This window comes from Gossypium hirsutum, chromosome A01 (genome assembly GCF_007990345.1).
Source record: "Gossypium hirsutum isolate 1008001.06 chromosome A01, Gossypium_hirsutum_v2.1, whole genome shotgun sequence".
Taxonomy (NCBI): domain Eukaryota; kingdom Viridiplantae; phylum Streptophyta; class Magnoliopsida; order Malvales; family Malvaceae; genus Gossypium; species Gossypium hirsutum.
The window spans coordinates 992,469-998,948 of NC_053424.1; the positions used below are offsets into that span (position 1 = coordinate 992,469).

The 6,480-nt window shown below is 33.6% G+C and overlaps 1 pseudogene; it reads left to right on the forward strand.

The window, feature by feature from the left end:
- Window positions 1-4,833: 4,833 nt before the first annotated feature.
- Window positions 4,834-6,480, forward strand: LOC107934154 (uncharacterized; annotated as a pseudogene).

Sequence of the window (6,480 nt, forward strand, 5' to 3'; positions counted from 1 at the left end):
AAATAAAAACTAGAAAAATTTCAATGGCAATCATTTAGCCAAATGGCAAATTTTAATTGGCTATTGCTAAAGAAAAACATGAAAATTCTCGTCTTCGGGTCTTGTCTTTTTCAAACCCTTTTTGATATTTTTAGTTTTACAATGGATCACTAAAAAATATATATCTTATATATATCATTTTGTATTTAAATTTAATTTTAATATTCAATTGATATTTAAGTTTCGCTTTAATATTCAATTTGATATCTAAACCAAATGGCATCAAATGATCCAATAATTATTTGACATATGTATTCTAATAAAAACACATTGATAATTAGGATAAAAAAAATTAAATACCAAATTAAACATTAAAAAAAACCCAAATATCTAATTCAACATTGAAACTAAATTTAAGTATCAGATTAAAAAAAAAACTCTATTATTGAATTGAGAACTAAACCCAAAATTCGGATCCTAATGATACTTAAACTCAAAATTTTACTTAATAAATATTAAACTTTTTTACAATTTGACCCAAATTTTGTTGGTATGTTAAATATAATTGAAATTATATAAATGCGATTAAATTAATTTGTCCTACTACTTATTTCACAAACTACAAATCGGTTTTAAACCAACGTACCCTGTCCTATTCTAATTCATCATGTAGTATTATTTGAAGTAGAGCTACTTTAAGTTAGAGAATTCGAGTTAGATTTTTAAAATTTCATATTATTTTAGATCGGGATAATTTCGAGTTTGGATTATTATATGTTAATTTCAAGTCATATTTGGTTTGAAGGTTGAATCATTTCAAGTTATAATCTTTTCATGTTTAGTGGTTGAATTTAAGTTGAAGAAATCGAGTTAGTTTTTTAGGAAAAGTTACTTCTAATATTTCAAACTATAGTGATTGAATGTGATAACTTTATTAGGAGGACTAAATTAAACTACAAATCCTTAAACTATACCTCACATTCTAAATTGGTCTTCAAACATTAAAATATTCTAATTACATCCCTAAACTATCAATGTTATATTAATCAGGTCTTTCAATTATTAAACCTGTTTATTTAGTTAGCACATAACTTTTACAGGTAAAAATTGAAAAAACAAGAGAGTGAGTGATAAAGCTTTTGCAAAAGCCTTGAAAACCTTAAAACCAATATTTTTACAATATTAATTTTTCTTTAAAATTATCATTGTAAAATATGCCATACAAGATTTGACATCTCATTTAACGATAAATTAATGATTTTAGTAATGAAAGGATTTTATTGATATGGTATTGACAGTTTAAGGATGTAATTAAAATATTTTAAAGTTTAGAGACCAATTTAAAATAAAAGTTATAATTTGAGGTGCATGGTGCTATTAACTCTAATAATTGTAAAGATTCAATTTCAAATATTTACGTGTCAGATACAATTTTTTATACAATTTCTACTATTACCCATAAAATCATAACTCGCTCTAAATTCTTAAATCGAAAGAAAATATATGTTTAAATGTACTCGAAAACATATTCTTTCTAACAACAATGGTCTCAAAATACTTACATATGGATAATGGTGTGCTTTAACTTGATATTTTAGGTTTTTTTGGAAGTTTGCAAATAATATTTTAATACATACATGTATAGTTTATTTAGAAAAAAATATATGTTATATATTGTTTTGGTTTTCTTGGAATAGAGTTATTCAATATTAGAAGAATGAGCTTTAGGTTGACGTTGGAATTTTCATACAGGAAAATGTTAAGTATGACTCTTATTTTAGTCAAATTTGAAAAATGATTTTCTAGTTAAACTTTGTTTATTTATTTCAATCAAATAGTGCTTAGTTTAGATTATTTTATTATTATTTGACCTATGAATTTAGCCTATAAATAGATTTTTTTACAACATCAGAAAATACACCCATTAGATATTAGAGCTCATAACACATTTAGAGAATTTTATGTTTACGTTTTGAATGTTCTTTATTTTTGGGGTTTTATTTTTATTTCTATCTTTTTTACTCTTCGTTCTTTTTCCGTTATAGTAAAATTATCTTTGCCTGTGGTTTTTTATCCTCTTTGGAGGGGTTTTTATATGTTAAATTTATGTGTTCAATTTCTCAATTTATTCCGCTATTTTTTTTACTTATTGCTTAATCGGGTCGATCCTAACAAGTGGTATCAGAGCTAGTTCAATTTTCATAGATCAACCCATTCAGATATGGCAGCAAAAAGGTTTGAAATTGAGAAGTTCGATGGTGAGACAAATTTCAATCTGTGGCAAGTTTGGATGATAGCAATTCTAGTTCAAACCAGCTTGAAAAAGGTTGTTACCAGGAAAAAGCCTGAGAATATAAATCAAACCGAATGGGAAGAGCTTGATGAAAAGGCCTTGTCTACAATCCAATTGTGCCTTGCGAATACGGTATTACAAGAGGTATTGATGGAGAAAACCTCATCCGCCTTGTGGAAAAGATTAGAAACTCTTTATGCGACTAAGTCTTTGGCTAACCGTTTAGTATTGAAACAACGTCTATTTATGTTTCGCATGAACGAATGTGAGCTTCTTAGAGATCACATCAGTCAATTCATTAATCTTTTAAATGATTTAAATAATGTTGAGGTTCATATTGACGATGAAGATCAGGCTATGCTATTATTCTACTTTTTACCCCATTCATACAAGTCTTTCAGAGAGACCTTGATTTATGACAAAGACAAACTCTCATTTGAAGATGTGAAGGGTCATTTGTTGAGTAGAGACAAACTCGACACGAGTTTGGTTTGGATAACAAGGTAGATAAGCAAGCTTCCATTTTAGTAGCATCAAAGAAACGAGACAAAATGTGTCGTTATTGTAAAAAGTTAGGTCACGTCAAAGCAGATTGTTATAAACTACGAAATAAAAGAGCTGTTGAGAGTAATAAGGAAGATATAGTTGGTGCTAATTTGACCGATGAAAGTAGTGATGACTTCTTGTTGGTGTTAATGAGTGATAACTCCAAGCTCATGTCCGAGTGGATCCTAGATTCGGGATGTTCTTTCGACACGTGTCTCAATAGAGAGTGGTTCTCTACATACAATTTAGTTGAAAGTAGAGTTGTGTGCATAGGAAATGATTCATCTAGTAAGATAATTGGTATTGGTACTGTTAAAATTAGGATATACGATGGGACGATTAGGACACTCTCAGATGTCGGGTATGTACCTGATTTACGAAAGAATCTAATCTCATTGAGTATTTTAGACTTGAAAGGATGCAAAATCAACATCTAGTCGAGTGGTATTGAAGTATCTCGTGGAGCTTGTTAAAAGGTAAAAGAGCTGACAGTCTTTATATTCTAGAAGGTTCTACAGCGACTGGTGAAATCGGACTCTCTCGTCCGTTACAGAGTCGAAGTCAACTCATTTGGAGTGGAGGCAACTTGGTCATAGGAGGGAAAAATGTATGACCGTTTCTTTAAAGAGAGGCTCTCTTTTGGATGCAGGTTTTGAAAAGTTAGGGCACTATGTTCGTGAAAATCAAACCCGGGTTAGTTTTGATTTGGTAGTGTACAAATCAAATGCTAGAAGTCTTCCAGTTTCTAAGCACAGATTCGACTTAGTTAATTCCCTGCATGATTCAAGATAGGCTCGTGGCGGGCTTTGGCAAAGATGACGTTGTGGAAATATGAGTCAAGGTGGAGATTTGTTAAGTATGACTCCTATTTCAGTCAAATTTGAGAAATAATCTTCTAGTTAAACTCTGTTTATTTGTTTCAATCAAACACTGATTAGTTTAGATTATTTTATTATTATTTGACCTATGAATTTAACCTATAAATAGGCTTTTTTACAACCTTAAAAAATACACCCATTAGATATTAGAACTCATAACACATTTAGAGAATTTTGTATTTACGTTTTGAGGGTTCTCTGTTTTCGGGTTTTCGGGGTTTAGTTTTTATTTCCATCTTTTGTACTATTCGTTCTTTTGCCATTATAGTAAAATTATCTTTGCCCGTGATTTTTTATCCTCTTTAGAGGGGTTTTTCCACGTTAAATTTGTGTGATCAGTTTCTTAATTTAGTCTGCTATTTTTTTATTTGTTGCTTAATCGGGTTGATCCTAACAGAAAAGATTAATTATATATTGCGTCTAAAGGTTTATTTTTGTTTTTCTTATGTCTTCTAAGGCCTATTTAAATTTAATTTCAAAATAGAATAAACTTAACATGCAAATAGATAAAAAGTTTAATTAGGTGCCGCCATACTTTCATGCGACACTTTTTTTTCAGCCAATTAAAAAGGGTAATTACTTCATCAGGTCCCTGAATGCTTTGCCCCTGCACGCTTCAGTTCGGTGCCGTCAATTTGTTATGCTTAAACAGAAATAATGAATCTTGGTGTAAATCAATATTGAATAAAGATACATGTAAAAAAATGGTTAAAATATGCGATAGTTCTTGTACTCATCACGAATTTGGAATTTAGTCACTATTTTTCATATTTTAAAATTTAGATTCAATTGCTAACACTTTTAAAAGGTTTGGTGTGACATTTTGAAATAAAAAAAATATTCATTTGTTAGTAATGTAATTGAAAAAAAATTTGTAATGAATTTGAATTTAACAAAATGATTTTAACATTATTAACAATTAGACCTAAGTGTTAAAATTTAAAAAATATAGAAATTAAATTCTCAAAAATAAAAGTATAAATACTGAATTTTAAATTAAAAAATACAAAATTTATGTAAAATTTTAACAAAAAGGCATTGAATAAAGATACTTAATTACGGTTTTGCCCATATTTAACGCTTTTTTTTAAAAAGGAAAATTTCATTTTAAAGAATAAATAGAGAAAAATAGGAGAAAAAAATTTTGAAAGTCAGCTTCATAGTCCATAGGAAGGCGAGACCCGATTTTACCGGGTTTCGGAACACCCAAATCCCCCCGAATCTCTTTCAAGTCAAACCACCGTCATCTCCGCCATGGACTTCCACCGTAACCCCTCCGCAAACTCTGCCTCTTCTTCCACCTCCTCCACTTCCTCCGCCGCTGCTCACCACCAACCTCCTCCTTCCTCCGCCACCGACAACGATCCGATGCATTCATGGTGGGAATCCGTCTCCAAACAACGTTCGCGCATCCTTTCCCTCGCCGCTCTCCTCCCTTCCGATGGAGTCGCCGTTTCTTCCTTGGCTGATTCTGACCGTCCCGCTGTCTCCCTACTCTCGTCGCCCTCCACTTACTCTTTGATTTCCTCCGCCCTTTCTTCTCCTAAATCCGGCTCTGGCTCCGACCGTCTCTGCCAATGGCTTTACGAAACTTTCCAATCTTCCGATCCTCATCTCCGCCTTCTCGTCCTCTCTTTTCTACCTCTTCTTTCCGGCATCTACCTTTCCCGTGTCCACTCATCGGATTCTTCTTCTCTGCCATCGCTTGCCGGATTCGAAGCCGTTCTCCTCGCTGTTTACTCTTCTGAAGCGAAATCTCGTGCCGGGAAACCACTTCTCGTTCAAATTCCCGACCTATCTCAACCTTCTCTTTACCACGCTCCTCGTAACAAGCCTGTTGACGACAGATCTAGACAATCCGTCGGCGTTTTATCACCTCCACTGGAGCCACACTTAGCCGTTAAGTCAACTAAGCGAGCCATCATCGTTGGAACCGCACTTGATTGCTATTACAAACAAGTATCTCAAATGCCGGCTTGGTCTAAACTGGATTTCTGCAAATTCGCCGCCGCTTGGGCGGGGCAAGATTGTCCTTGCAGAACAAAGCTTGACAGAGATGAAGATAACCACCATGAAAACGGCAACGTAAACGGTAATGGTCACATTCGCCTCTTAAGGGAGGATTCAGGGTTTAGCAACGGAACAAGAAGCGGCGACGGAGATGAAGTGGACTATGAGGATGATGTGATTAAGGAAGTGGTGGTGGTGGAGATGAACAATTTGGGAATTAATGAAGAGAATTTGGAGACAAAGGGTGTGAGGATCCCGTTACCTTGGGAACTTTGAGGCCGGTAGTGACAATTTTAGGGCATTGTTTGTTTGGTCCTTTGAATTCACAAGATGTGAAGGACTCCGCCTCGGTCGCGGTTAGGTGTTTATACGCGAGGGCATCTCATGATTTGGCACCCCAAGCGATCTTGGCATTGCAGAGTCTGATAAGGCTTGATAAGAATGCAAGAGCAGCTGCAACAACGGCTGCTACGGTGACAACGAACTCTTCTTCGAATGCTAACACTCCTAGCAAGGCTAAGAAGCCCGAAATCCTATTGGTTTCCAAGTGATTTCATGGTTTTGCTTTTTGAGGTAATGGATGTGCATAGTGTTTTAAGCTTCTGGTATCTTTGTGTAGGATAATTCACACTTGTGGAAATTCAATTTTACTACTATTAGTTTAGTTATCATCCTTAAAATTGTATTGATTCTTAAGGTCTCAAATTCGATGCTTGTGGATTCTGATTGTTTAAGATGTGTGGGTTTATATTGAATGAGTTTGGATTGATTAAA